Consider the following 13839-nt stretch of genomic DNA (forward strand, 5'->3'; position numbering starts at 1 on the left):
ACATGAATCCTGCTAAGTGCAGGCTAAGTCAGGCTTCATTTACCTATTTCACTGGGGAAAACCGTAGCTGTGTTAATACAGGGCTCTGAACCTGGTGGAGAGGTGCTGGTGCTCTGTGCTGGGTGATGGCAAACCAGCATGTTTTCAGAGGATATTGCAAGGACTCAGAAAATTCTCTGCTGTCTTATTAACACACTGGCTTTTACTGTGACTAGTCCCATTCTGAGTTTGGAAGAGCTAAAAGGATATTTTGGGTCCCTGCCACATTTCAAGTGAAGAACTGACCATACTTGAATACTTACACATTGACTTCAGTGCTAGTGCTATCTAAAAGAGCAGCTGCAGTTTCTGAGGAGTAGCATGTCTGTGTGCTCTTAGGGATATGATGAAAACTTAGAAAATGAACGTGGGATGAGCCTGAATTGATGATTCTTGAGGAACCACCACCCCGTTTGGGCCTCTCCCAAGGCTGCCCCAGCAAAGCTGCAGGCCCAATGTCCAGGTATGAAATCTGGGAAAGGGAAAATTTAAAGGGATTTGGGGAAGAACAAGAATGGGAAATTCGAGGGGTAAGCAGGTCAAAAGGGCTTGTTTTGTGTAAATCAGTGTGCATGTCTGGCCATGCCCTGTGCCTGATCAGCAGTCTGTCCTGTCTTACTGAATTCCTTTCTAACTCTTTCCTGGGTCAGTGACTACTCTGTGTGTACATGTGTGCGTGGAGGTGTCAGTGCAGCAACTGAAGTCAGACCATGGCTTGGAGCACCTGTGTGTCTGTGGTGCCAGTGACTATGGTGAGTGGGTGTGTGATCACTAATGAAGATCAACCTGGTGAGCAGGTGAAGTGTCCTGGGAGCAAGGGGATTACTTGCTATGAGTGCAAGAGTGCCTGGGTAACTCTACAAGCTGGCTTAGAGCACAGAGGACAGGTTATTGAGACCTGGGAAGTGCCAGACATCTGTGTGTGTGTGTGTGTGTGTGTGTGTGTGTGTGTGTGTGTGTGTGTGTGTGTGTGTGTGTGTGTGTGTGTGTGAATATGCATGATGATCTGTACTAGGAGTGAGATCACAGCTTTGGCATTTCATATGTCTGGCTCCACTAACTGGAGAAGCTGAAGTCAGGGGAGAGCCACTTGGCAGACTGTCTAAGATCAACCACTGACACATACAAAAACACACATGTTACTACTGGTGGATTCTACTCTGTTTAGCCAGAGAGAGGGAGGAAGGATGAGGACTTTGGTGCTCTGAGTGTCTGCCTGGGATCTGCGCAGCTGACCATGTATGTATATATCTGTATACATAAACGTGTACAGTTGTGCATGTAAGTATGTAAGTGGTGTATGTGTGTGCTCTGTGTGCATGTCCCTAGTGGAAATACATGTTCAACCTCACTACTTGCTGGACCATGGGATGTGGCAGCAGCCTTACATCTATCAGTGCTCTAGATCCAACATGATACATTTTAGAATAAGATATTAATTATGTATTATGTTTATTCAACCTTTTATTTTCTTTTCTCACTCATCATTCCTGTTAAAACCCAGTTGCAAAGAACAGTTTTCAAGTGCAGCAAATATCTGATGGTAGTGCTAGACCCATAGTTCACATATCTCTTTCTGAGCCTGTGCCATTAGAACCAACTGTTTAAAGCCCATCCTGCTGTTGCTGAAGGGATCTGCTGGAGCACATGGATGCTGGGGCAGACCCATGTGGTACCAAGAAAATTAAACTTTTTCTTATCTCACAAGCCAATGACCAGGAACAGAGTGCATGGAAATAGGCTCGTGACAGCTGTGAGTCTCCACAACTTGTGCTCAGCTCTCCATGGGGAGGAACGACTGCCTTTTCTCAGTTAATCCTGACAGCAGAACAATTGGACCCGTGATAGCTGCCTTGACAAATATCTTCATCACAGTGCTTACTCTTTCCTTGACATTCTTCACAACCAATGAAACATCAATAACTCGTATCTTCAAGCTTGACAAGCTCCTGGAGAACTCAAACTAATTGGTAATATTGATGTCTAAAACCCTTGAAAAAATATTTACGTGGTGTAATGGCATATATCTAATTAAAAAATTCTTTAACACCTCTAGGACACTGTAATTGTTACTCTTTTCTCTGCTGAGGGCAGTTGCTTTATTGTTGCTTTTGCTGACCTTCCTTTCTCTCATTTTTGCAATGCTTGCTCAGGTCCTGGTTTTATAATTCTCCTCCTGTGCTGTAGCATGACTGTTTGAATCTTCACGACAATATTTGGTGAGTGGCTGATCTCTAACTAACTGGGGTGTTCATTCTAGTCAGCATTTTAGCTTTTATATGAATAAAGCATGAATTTCCCTTCAAGGTTCTGTAAAACTGTGACTGCAATATTAAAAAAAAAAACCCACCACGTCTCTGGGTTCTTTCACGTCCTTGCCCCCTTTTGCCCAAAAGAGGGCACTCTATACCTGACTTTCTTTCAACTGTTTTTACTCTTTTTGTTTCTGTTTTTTTTTTTCTTTTCTTACATTCACTCATTAATTGCACAAAAGATAGTGCCGCTTTTTATTTACAATTCAAATACATGAATCTCCTTTGTTCAAGTCTAATGAGAATCATTCATAAGGTGGGGAAAAAGAAAACCATTCACTGCAATACAATAAGTAATGAAGCATGTTTCCTATGCAATTTTTCTCCAGAGGTAAAAAACAGGAAAAAGCTCATGATTTGACCTGTGGTGGACCTGGAAGCAGTTTCACTGGGGAAGTAGCATCTGTCCTTTCCCATGGTGGAAGGATAAAATAATCCAGTCTTATGCTTTTGTTTGGTGTCATATTTGGCTTCCTTCTCTTGATCTTAATGTTCCTTGGGACAAAGGCACCACAGAATAATGGAATCAGAGAATACCAGGTTGGAAAGTACCTCAAGGATCATCCAGTCCAACCTTTCTTGGCAAAAACACGATCTAGACAAGATGGCTCAGCACTCTATCCATCCAAACATTAAAAGAATCCAATGTTGGGGAATCCTTCACTTCCTGTTCCTTGAGAAGGTTATTCCAACGTCTGATTGTTCTCATTGTGAAAAAATTTTCCTTTTGTGTCCAACCAGAATAGCCACAGAAGTAACTTGTACCCATTACCCCTCACCTTTTCTGTGGGACTCCTTGTAAAAGAGGGAGTCTACATCTTTGTAGCCACTCTGCAAGTACTGGAACATGGTGATAAGGGCTTCCCTAAGCCTTGTTTTCTCAAAGCTGAACAAACCCCGTTCTCCCAGCCTCTCCTCATATGGCAGGCTTGCCAGTCCTCTGATCATCTTTGTGGCCTCTCTCTAGACCCTCTCTGGCCTGTCCACATCTCCTTGTATAGCAGGGACCAAAACTGAACACACTATTACAGGTGTGATCTGACCAGTGCTGAGTAGAATGGGATAATGACTTCTTGTCTCTGATGGTGATGCCAACCCGGCATCGTGTTGCTGCATCCTTTGCTGCAGCAGCACCACAGTTTTTGCTCATATTGAGCTGCTTGTCCACCAGGATCCCCAAGTCCCTTTCCACATACCTGCTCCCCAGCTGGATAGACTCCAGTCTGTGCTGCAGTCCTGGATTATGTTTTCACAGGCGCAAAACCTTATACTTGTCCATGGTAGCCCACTCTTCCAGCCTATCCCCATATTCCCGCAGGACAGCAGGATGTTTAAGAAGAGATTGGATGTGGCATTTAGTGCCATGGTCTAGTAAACATGGTAGTAGTGGATCAAGGGTTGGACTTGATGATCTCAGAGGTCCTTTCCAACTCAGCTAAAGAAAAAATAAATTCTGTTTCTGCTCACTGTTTATGTACCTGAAAAACCCTTTCTTTCAGTTTTTAACATCTCTGGCCAATTTAAATTTGATCTGAGCTTTTGCTTTTTTAAGTGCATCTCTGCATGCCCTGGGGTAATGTTGTTGTAGTTCTCAATGAGTATTCATCCCCTTTTCCATGACTGGTACTCTTCTCTTTTGGTTTTGAGCAAACTCAGAAGTTCACAGTTAAGCCAAGGGGTCTCTCACTCTGTCTGCTTCCCTTACCTTTGAAGAGGAGGAACTGTTTCTGTGCTTCCAGGAGAGCATTTTAAAAAAACTCCCAGCACTCCTAGCTCCTTCATCTTCCATTAAAGCCGCCCACAGAATTCCTCCCAACAGAGCTTTGAGTGAGCTGAAATTTGCTCTTCTAAAATATGAAACCTTTTTCTTAACACTAATCTTCAGCATGCTCAGCTGGATCCCAAACTCCACAATATTGTGAACACTGCAGTCAAGGCTGCCACTAACCGAGATATTACGAAGCAGGTTGTTTAGGTTTGAGATTAGTAAATCCAGCAGTACCTCATTCACAGTTGGCCCATCTAAGATTTTTATGAGGAGGCAGTTCAGGAACTTGATGGATGATGTAAACTATTGCACTGATCATCCAACAAATATCTGGGCAGCTGAAGTCACCCGTAAGAACCTGGTTCTATTGACCTGAAGCTTGCTCAAGTAACCCAAGTAATGCTTCTTTGGCCTTATTGTCTTGGTGTGGAAATTAGTAGCATATGCTACTGTAACATCTGCGTTGGAGATGACCCCTCTGATCTTGACCCAGAGGCATTCAAGAGGGCTTCCATGACTGCAGTGAACTTCTACACATTCAAGGTTCTCCTTAACATAAAGCGAAACTCCTCTGCCTCTCCCTCCCTGCCTGTATTTATGAAACAACCTATGGCCATTCATCACGATCCTCCAGTCATGTGAGTTGTCCTACTATGCTTCAGTTATTCCTATGATATCACAGCTTTCTGACTGGGTGTGGAGCTCCAGTTCCTCCTGTGTTTTCCCTAAGCTGTGTTTCCCTAAGCATTGGCATACATACGCTAGAGGTGATTAATCTTCTATTTTTCATGTTGAGATGCAGCAAGGAACATTTTTTGCTCTGTTTAGCCTGGCTTATTCCCAGTTGGTTGCAATGATGTGAGCTTTGCCACTTTGTACACAGTCCCCTGAATACTACAGTTTAAAGCACAACTCACCAAGTTGTCCAATATTGTCTATTTCTTCACAATTTTCTCCAGCAGAATTAGAAATTACTGTCCCACCACTAAATTTCTGAGCCTCTGGGGATTTATGACCAGAATGTTTTCATGAAATAATGGAGTGTCAAAAAATGATAGACTTGTCAGCTAAAAGGCAGTGCTAAGAAATGGAAAAGTGAATGGATGGAAAGATAAGTTTCAGGGAACACTGAAAGGCCAAAGGAGAAATAAGAATGGGAACTCAGACAGTGCTTATGAATCTGTGTTAGAATCATTTTAAGGATGATTTTAAAAAAATATGGGTGCTAAATTCTATGATTAATTTTATATTACCTAATGTAGGTGAACATTAATCACTGCAAACATAATATTTTACTCCTTCCTGTAATTACAGCTAAGGGCTAAATTCTGTCATGATCTGGACTCTGCTGTACTCCATAGTTTAGGGAAAAACTAATTCAATGAATATAAATCATGTACAGGAGGAAAGAATCTCAATTTGCTTTATTTTCAGAATCATGACTTAAATTACATTATTAAAGCAGAATCTATCAATAAAAGGTGTTATCACATTTATAAACTTGTGAGTTCTTTCCATCTAGCACTGTGTGATTCAACTACTTGAATTTAGATGTAGTTACATAATTATTTCTTAAGATTTGTCTTTCACTTTCTTTCACCAGAGAAAATAAATCTTGGTTTTAGATTGTGTTTGTGGGTCAAGAACTGTCCATTGGTTTGACTTCACATTGGAAAATCACCCATGTAATTTTTTTTTCCAGATGATTCTTTATTGTCTTTATATTAGGCTTTTACCTATGCCTAAACCTCTCTCTCTCTCTATCACATCATCTTTATCTACCACATCTATAACGATACCCATATCAATAACTTTTTTCTTTGATTCAGCTGAAATTCTTGCAGATCCAACTCTTAAAAAGTCAATTAAACTAAAACAAAGAGGACAACTATTTTTATACACACACACAAAAGGAAAGTTCTTAGTACTTACTGCTTAAAAAATGAGACCAAAAGTTTAATTCCACTTATTTTATCTGATGACTTTGATGCTTTTTAGCACCAATGCTGTCTTATTAGCTACTTTTGCTCAATTCTTCAGGTCAGGTTTAGCTCACCTTTATGTCTCTTTGAGCCTTCATAATTTCCATTTCATTGTATGTATTTTAAATCAGCTCTGAAGAGGTCTACCTGTTTTTCCATTTGATATTCTCATAGTCAAATCTCTCCTATGACAAGTGTAGGTGAGGCAAACCTACTTCTTGAAAAGGTGAATTTGTGTGTTCATGAAAAACTTTTGATTTCAGAAATGGCGTTGGTCAGTGTGTAAAATACGTATACTTTCAAAGAGTATCCAGGAGCTGCAAAACAGCTTGCAGAATTGCAAACTTGTATCTCTGGCTGCTCAGCTACCTTTAAAAACTGACTACAGATACTTCAGTTAAAGCACTTAAGGCTTTGCAATCTCTTCAGGGAGCCTGTGCTTATGCCAAAAGGATGTTACTTCCTCAGCCCAATATGATTTCGGCTAAATGGGGTAATATGCAAATTCACCACACAGCATTACCACTCACCAGAGGTACAGGGCGTCTGCCTTTCTCTTCCATCATAGGCTTCTCCAGATTCCCTCTCAGACTGTCAACATTGTGACATAGTTTCATTTTTAATATGAACTTTCTATCCCAAACCTATACATCCTATTATCTGAATAGTCCTGAAACAAAGTGCCTTACACTAGGAAAAGTTTAGGATATAATTGAGTTGATGTAATTTATATGCACGTGTATACACACACATGTAATTACACACATAGACACACACAAACACATATGTATGTATACATGTATATACATATACCTCTCCCTAAAAAGAATAAAAATAATTCCAAAAACTGTGGAAGTTTGATAGTGGATGGTTTTTTTTCCAGCAAGGACATTTTTAATGAGAAGTAACAGCTGATTAGATAAGAAAGTAATTGTTTAAAATGGAAAACAAGAAACATTAAAAATTTTTCTCTATTGTCTATCTTGTGCAGCCCAGGACATTGAAATTTTTTAAGATTAACAAAGCCTGTATAAAGCATGGATAAATTGAGTAAGTGATCAAACAAGGTTGTTTCCTCCATTTAAAAAGTTGTGAGAAAGACTGAATTTTCTGCATTCAAATACAGGTTACTTAAAATGTGAATGGAAAGGTATTTTTGACATTGTTAAGTAAGGATAAGGAAAGACGTGTCAATGAAAGTGACATGAATTCAAGTAAACACTATCATTTACTCCTAAAAATACACTGGTTTATATCCATTTGAATATATATATGGACTGACATGTCAATGTAGGAAAAAGAGACAGAACCAAACAGATAAAGGAATCAACTTGGTGCAGATGCGTGAGAGGCCTGGAGTTAAAAAATTAAAAAAACCTCAAGACTAAACAATTCAAATCTGCTCTACAGAAGTTTTCAGAAGTTACAAAACGGAGTCTATCAGGCTTTATATGTGTGGTGGTTTTAATCTAGGCCTTCCCTGGTTACCAGTTTGTAACCAAGGAAGGGGCAGTGTTCCCAGTATTCCATACAATTTTTACGTAAATCGTAATATAAATAAGAGGAGAGAAGCGGCCTTCCTCCCTCTTCTCTTCCGCCGGAGCTCGGGAACAGTGGGTCCCTGCGTTGGTCTCGCTTATCTAAGGCTGAGGCCTGCAGCATCCACTGACCAGCCACGCGGAAGCTTGGAGAGTGCTGGCAGTGTCTGCCAAGCCTGCTTTCTAAGGGATGTGGTGAGATTTATTTTACTAGTTATTTTACTAGTTCTCAGGTTTGATTATGCCTATCTATTCGGTGTCCCTTTTTGTTTCCTTTTGTCCCTTTTTCCCCTTTCCCTATCCCTTCGGGGGGTGTTTGGATTCCCGTTTGCTGTGTACATAGCATCTTAACTGTAATATACATAAAATATATTTTTTATATAACTAGCTTGGTTTTCGAGTTGTTCAATTTGCATAGTTTTTTTTCCTTTGCCCTGGGGGAAGTAGAAAGGGGGGAAGAGAGGGGCTGCTACTGGGGGGTTGGGCATTTGGCAGGGAGCCAAGTCCGAACCATCACAATATGATAAAGAATACTAAATTTATTCACCTTGGAGAATGATTCAAGCCTTACAAACAAGGCCTCCATTTTGCTCAAAATTAGTCACATGATAAATGGTTTTCTGGAATAGAACCCTTTAGGAAAGTCAGTTAGAATTACAATGTGTTAGCGATAGTAACCCTGTGGGATATATTATTGGGAAAGGTGGCTTTAATAAAAAATACATGTTTATTCAGGAACACACACTGAACATAAATGTTCTGAAACAGGGTATTGTGCAAGTGAAGAACTTTGAAACTGGGATACTGCTAAAAGAAAATAAAGTGTTCAAGAAACTTTCATCCAGCTTTCTTTACCCAGCTCTTAACACTACTTATGGTTTTATACCATTTTACCATCACTGCCATTAGAAAAAGTTACCTTACTCTAGATATACCACTGCATGCAGTGTTCAAACAGTCCTCTCAGAAGTTTTGATTTAAACTATAATAAACAAAAGTGTATGTACCTCTATTTTGCTCAATCTAATATATTATATATTGTGACTGAATGCGTAAGAAAAACAAAATCAGGAATACTGTATATTACTTTCCCTGTGGGTGATCAAAACATTATTTAGCAGTTCTATAATTATGGTGTATTAGGAAAATTCACATTCAGATTTGCTGCATCCACCAGAGTGGTTAGACTAGTCAGAGAACACCGAGTTATAATAGAAATTATAAAAGAGAACAGTTTAAAACATGCTAGCAGACTTTTTATTGATAATGTAGTTGACTAAGTTTGTTGTTAAAGAGCCACAGGTGTAAAGCACGTGAAAGAGTAATTGCTGTGACAGTTCAATGCGATTGTTACATATTAAATATTCAGGCACAGTTTTACTATTTACTTTTAACATATTTATGCACCTGAACAACCACATCTGAAACATCATAAAAGAGGAAAAGTTAAAAAAGGAACCATAAAACCAAATGAAAAAGAGAACAAGAGTTATGAGCACAGTTGGTGAGAATTGTAGTAAGTGTATAAATGGATAAGGAACTGCTGAATGTTCTCTCATGGACATTTTCCGCCATAGGAAGAAATCAAAATGTACTTACCGACAGACTGCTGAACACTACTGAGCTTTCACTAGTCTCCTTAATCACTTGCAAAATTTAAATTGTTAATGTGAATAGAAATGAAATAAATAATCTTTTTCTCAGAATGAATTTCTTTACTTCTCTCAGAAATTATTCATCAGTCTGCAATTTTTTGTCTAGTTCTCAAGAAACCTTCACTCAACCCTAATGATATCTCCATCTCCATCTTGAGTCAAATGAATTAGAAATTGCAAAAGAACCCCTTGGATTACAAAGCTAACAAGACAATATAGTACAATTATGGGAGAAAAAAAAGCCATGCTTGTACCCTCAAGAAGGGGAGAAGTAGAGAGTTCAGAAAGTCTGTTAGGGATGAGACTGTGGTTATTGATTTTACATGGAAAGCAATCAAATTCACTGGTAAATCCTCTTCAGAAATAATTCTGTTTGAAGAGCAGACAAGTGTAATTGTAACAACACACTCCTCTTGTCTACTTTTGGCACATTGCACAACATCACCTGCTTAATTAATGAAGGCTGGCTTAGACCTACGTCTAAGTTTTGGTGTGAGTCACAAATTGCACACAGGTTCAGAGGAAAAGCACAAGCAATACTATGATCACTCACACACTCGCTGAAAGATTTCAGCCTGCTAGGTTGGATTTACACATTTAAAACATACAGAAGTTCCTGGAGAAACTTGTTTACAGTCACAGACAGTTTCTCTCTTAAAAACCCTGTGGCTGGCAATCCTGGATCACCAATGCACATACAGAAAAGCCCATTCCAGAGGGAAAGCACACCTGACATATGGAATTCTTTTGCAACTGAAGCCCAGCAAGTGGAAATGGTGTAAGTGGACATTTTGGCCTTCTGTGGACAAGTGAACTGAAATACAATTCTGCCCCAATACATGCAAATATCCTGAAGACTCAGGTGAAGAAGAGCTGGAGTAAAAGCCACCTTTATATCTAATAGCTGGAAATGGGCTTTCTTTCCACAAGCTGAAAATGGGAGAAGAAAAAACTAAAGGAGACTGTCATTTGCCCAGGGAGGAAGGATAACCAGCACTGTCCCACAGAACAGACTGTCCCGGCCTATTTCCCACAGCTAGTGTCACATAAAAACTCTACACACTCTAGGCAGCAAGACTGAAAATCCCAGTTCTGCTCACTTCTTGATATAAGTGAGACTCACTCATGTTTACTGCTGGCCATGAATTACCTCCAGCCATGACTTATTGGCAATGGAATGTCTTCTGTAGATCTCTTAGTGTGTTATGTCTCCCCCTACCTCTGTAGCTGAGGGAGAATAAAATCTATGACCCTTCTAATCACCAAATGATGAAACAGAAACAGGTAGGATACTGCTGCCTCTGTTGCCTTTTCAATTTTTTCTTTTTAAAGACCTTGTCCTCTACCAGTAGGCACCTATTCTGGGTAGATGATGAAGAAGTTGGATTCTCTGAGTCTGTGACTGGTGTCTAGGGTTGTCTGCTGGTTGCCTTCATAAACACCAGGGAGGAACAGTTTCCTGAGGAATGTCTTGACTGACTTGTTTCCAGATCTGCTTCCAGAGGTCTTCAGAGGTGTCAGTCTCCATCACTGAGGAAACGTAGGTGTTCCATTTAGGGCACAAGGTGTCTGAGCCTACAGACTTAAGACATGTTCACTTGTCTGATGTCCAATATGCCTCAATATGTTAAGGGAGAATGGTGATAGTGTTTGATAATTTTATACATTTTACTTATATACCTAAATATAAATAGATAACAGGTGAAGAGGAGCCCAAAAGGAGCCACTGGGGAAGGACAGAGTTTTCCTGAGGGTGATATGGAACACTTAAGTAAAACTCCAGCTCTGAATTGCCCTATTTCTTTGCTTATTATTGCTAAGCTACTTTGGATAGTAGAGGTAAATGTCTTAAAGCTGGTTGTCTGAATACTAGTTTCTGTAGCCTGACTGCATGCAATAATGTATGCAGTCCAGAAGATTCAAGGGTACACTGGACATGTTGCAAAGGTAATTTAAGTAAAAACATTTTCTGCTAGTCCTGATCTCTAAAGATGCCAGTTAGTTTTCTGTTCACTGCCTTTCGTATAGCCATACACCCAGGGCTTCATTGTATGAAGCACTGAAATGAAAAAATCTGTCTTGTAATATCAGCAGCACAGCACTGACCAATAGTAGGAGGAGATGATGAATTGTTCTGGAGCACAGCAATTTTAAAAAATTGTTCTTGGCCTGCTGACTACCAATTGCTTGCTGACTTCAAAAGTGCTGCAACAAATTCATGCATCATATCAGAGAAGGTTTTTTTTTTTCTCTTAAAAATTATCTTCTGGATTTTACTTTGGCATTTATTGTGAATCAGAATCTCACTGATCTGCTCATGACTTGCATCAGTTTACTTATTAGTTCATTACACAACTGGTTAGAGATGCAACTTCATCTTTCTCAGGGAAAAATGGGACTTGTTTGAATTGATCCAAATGGTGGTAAAAAGCAAGCCTGGAAAATAAGATTTCCTTTGTTTTATTAGAAAATTATAGTGTTCCCTTACTGATAATAAAAATTTAATGAAAAGCAATTAGCAAAGGAAATAATTTTCAATAAAGACAGTAATGTTCTATTAAGTCATACTTGATAGCTCAACAGAACTCTGTTTTATCTTCAGTATTAAACTCTATGACAAAGAAATTATAGAATTTCTGTCAGGCATAGTATGATTTATTTACCATGAACATGCAACAGTGACTGGTATTATCTTTTCTATGACAGGACGAAAATGAAACTCAAGGCTTTCTGCAGATACAAATATCAAAGCACTATCAGCCATGAAAGTTTTGTTGGATCTTACCTCTGATGGTGATTATCATCTGGTGATGGAAGGTAGTCATGCTTTATTTCGAGGTTTAATTTGTAAGTGTGGTACAAATTAGTAACAAATTGGCCTCTCAATTAGCGGTTTATCAGTTTCTAATGCCTTCAGGGTCGACAGACTGTCTATAATAATGGTTTATATGCATCTATTGATGTGCAGTCACTATCCATGAAATACTATATTACTGTCTGAAATAAGGAAATAATACTTATTAATCACATATTACCCATTGAGAACACAACCAGTACATCCAACATGTTAGTAATGATGAGATAGCTCCTGCTGCAAGATACTCTTCTTCAGCAAAATGCCTTTGCCAAAGCTGGCAGTATTGTTTCCCTAAATCTCCTGTTGCAGGCATCCTCAGTGCAGTATTAATCCCATCTCATTTCAAACAGTTCATAAAGGGATGAAATAACAAATTAGTGTCTGTCTGATCTAAGGGACTTATATATGTAATTATGATATTAACAGTCTTAACAACCAAAGCCCACCCCCAAACCTCCATATGCTTTATCGCTCCTCTTAGCAATAAAGAATGAGAGGAGTACTAGGAAAATAAATGTCTTTAGTTCAGCTCACCCACTACCATGGGTTTTTTTAATTTAGCTCCAGGAATGACCCCAGAAATGAAGGAGTGTTGCATTCCCTGTTGCTGCCTTCCACATTTTGAGTAGTGCAAATTTGCAAGGGGGATTTAACTTATAAACAACTTATGTCATCTAGGATGAATTAAGAGAGTATTAAGATATAGAACTTTACAGTGACACTTTCTCAGAATAATCAAAGATACAAGAAGTGGCCTTTACAAAATGAAATAAAAATTGAGGGCATGGTGTACACTAGAAGGACCAGGGAAAAAGACAGAAGCCTTTATCCCTGGAGGGGCAAAATAAAATATCCTTCAGTGTTTTCACACTGGTTTTAAGTTGTGGAGCAGTAAATAATTTAGTGTTTCTGTGATTCCAAGTATCTTTAATTTCTCAGAAACTCTGAGCATATTCCTATCAAAGTTTTAATTCCTCTCCTTTTTTGGAAATATTTCAAGTGTTATTTGGACTTGCTAATTCTATGTTTAATGTCTTAGAGAAAGAAAGAAGAATGTTAAATGTTAGCTCTCATGAAAGATAACAGTTATTTATCTTGTGTTACTTTGTAAAGAGAGGTTAGGAAAATAGGCATTGGTTGGAAAGGTCAGAGAGAGCTGGGAAAGAAGTGCCCAGGCTGGCAGAAGAGCAGAGGCACTGCTGGGAAGGCAGGAGCAGGTTACTGAGCTGTATGACACTGTGGCTGTGGAAGGGATGTTAGTGATCAAGGTGTTCATGAGGACTGGGATGAGGAGAAAACTGTGATGTTAACTGTGTTATCTTGTGTAACAGTCACTGTGTCCTCCTGCTCAGACAGAGGGAGCCAATGACCAATGCATGGGCAACTCGCAGTGTATCTGCAGAGAAGAATAAGTTTTCTATGCCTTTTAACATGATATAGCAGGTTAATTACTATTCTAAGTCTTCACTCAAAGCCCAAGAACTGGGAAAAAGAGTGAGGGGCTCCTGGCTGTGGTGTGGGAAGGAGGCAAGAGACTCATTGGAGCTTCCTGAATGCCAGGGAGTGCTGGGAGGCCTTGACTACCCTGAGAAGAATTTTACTTTTCACCAATAGCAGGTGGTTATACCCCTTGGCTCTTCTGCTGGTTAGAAAAACTGGACCAAAATTACCAGAACTACTACTTAGAC

At 39.4% G+C, this 13839-nt stretch overlaps 1 long non-coding RNA gene across 1 annotated transcript; it reads left to right on the forward strand.

The window, feature by feature from the left end:
- The first annotated feature begins 7091 nt into the window (after nt 1-7091).
- Nucleotides 7092-12183, forward strand: LOC114057647. Its single transcript, XR_003571263.1, has 2 exons — nt 7092-7151; nt 12001-12183. It is a non-coding gene; the product is annotated as an uncharacterized LOC114057647 (long non-coding RNA).
- Nucleotides 12184-13839: the final 1656 nt, after the last annotated feature.

This window comes from Empidonax traillii, unplaced genomic scaffold (assembly GCF_003031625.1).
Source record: "Empidonax traillii isolate 1590-97213 ecotype Southwest subspecies unplaced genomic scaffold, ASM303162v1 scaffold140:size1466565, whole genome shotgun sequence".
Taxonomy (NCBI): Eukaryota; Metazoa; Chordata; class Aves; order Passeriformes; family Tyrannidae; genus Empidonax; species Empidonax traillii.